This window comes from Puntigrus tetrazona, chromosome 16 (assembly GCF_018831695.1).
Source record: "Puntigrus tetrazona isolate hp1 chromosome 16, ASM1883169v1, whole genome shotgun sequence".
NCBI classification, from domain to species: Eukaryota; Metazoa; Chordata; class Actinopteri; order Cypriniformes; family Cyprinidae; genus Puntigrus; species Puntigrus tetrazona.
In genome coordinates this window covers 6,096,675-6,098,442 of record NC_056714.1, presented here as the reverse complement: position 1 = coordinate 6,098,442, position 1,768 = coordinate 6,096,675, and positions in this window count along the sequence as shown.

Below are 1,768 nucleotides of genomic sequence, written 5' to 3'. Positions count from 1 at the left end.
GAAGATGTACGGATGTGAGCTGGATGAAGACGGCACTAAACGAGGATACACTCAGTTTGGTTATGATGGAGAAGACTTCATCAGCTTTGATAAGGACACACTCACCTGGACTGCTGCTGATCCTCAAGCTGTGATCACCAAGAACAAATGGGATGCTAATAGAGCTTATGGAGAACAAGAGAAATCATATCTGGAGAACATATGCACCGAGTGGCTGAAGAAGTATGTTGGTTATGGCAGAGACTCTCTGGAGAGAAAAGGTATGACTATGATTCAGATCAGAGAGAGAGAGTGTGTGTGTGTTATGTGTGTGTTATGTGTGTGTGTGTGTGTTACGGCTCCCTATTTGGTCGGCAAAATAGTTTGGTAAAAATAGTTTGGCTACTGCTGCTTCTTGCTTTGGAAGTGTGGTGTGTGATTAAGCAGGCAGAGGCAAATTGTTTCTGATTATTGTTTAGTGAAAGAAGTTTCACCGTAACAAGATATTCCCAAACAAACAATAATAATAACAACAACAATCATAATAAACCAACCCAAAATATCTTTAAACTCAGAAATACCTATTTACAAATTATATACAAAATAAACTAACGACAACATAAGCGAGGGACAAGAGCGGTGCTGAAAGAAAAGAAAGTAATTAACAAAACTCTCTAACTAACAACAATCAAGCTAATTTAAACAAAGAAAAGAAAGTAACATCTTCAGCGTAGAACGCCACTAACTACGCTAACTAACAAATATAAATACAAAGTTGCACCCGCTCACTAACTAGTGTGATTAAACAAATGTTACCCTGTGTGTTGTAAGATGTACGTCACGTGACATGCTCAGCTAGTCCCATCGCTAAATGTCGAGGTAGGACAGAATTCAACTCAGAAAAACCGAGAGTCGAGTCACAGAACGAATGCAGTTCAATAATCAAGTTCTTACAAAAGCAAAAGAGAAACAACTTAACACACGGTAATTAACCAAACAGAATCAAAATGAAAGCCAATAAAGCAAAACGTGAGAGCAACAAACAAAAACAAATCGCTCCCTCATTTCACGTGTCATCCGGGTCTTTATACGAGACAACTGACATCCGATTGGCTACAGGTGTAATGCAATCAAAGAAGATTGACAGTCGTTATCCAATCACAGATCCTGTAGAGAGAGAGAGAGAAATAGAAAAAAACAACCCTCCCAGGACAATACGGACGTAACAGTGTTATGTGTGTGTGTGTGTGTGTGTGTGTGTTATGTGTGTGTGTGTGTGAAGTCTGAGGTGAAGACACACTAATCCCTGTTTCTTATAATCCCTCTCTAATCAGTTTCAGTAAATCACATCCTGTTTATATGAACCTCAATCTTCACAAACAGCTTTCTCTTCATATCAGAGTCACACGTATCAGATTTATTTCTCTTCTTTTTATGAATCGCTGCGGAGAGAAATATTCCTGTCTTTCTTCAGGTTATGAACGTCTTGAATCTAGTCGTGTGTTTTTATGAGACTTATTTTATTAAAAACAGTCCTTCTTGATTTGTGTTTGTTTGTGGATCTGAGGAAGATCTGATCTGAGATCTGAGTAGTTTCCCAGGTTCCTGATCTTCTCTGGAGATGTTGGGTTCAGTCCCAGACCTCAGAAACAGAAAGATCTAGAAACATCTCTTCTTTAGTCATCTGACCATCCTTCTGTTCTTCAGTGGACTTCACTGGTTTTTGAAGGACTTTTAAGACTTTCTCAAAATAATCTTCAAGACTCTGAACATCTTTATGACGAGATCT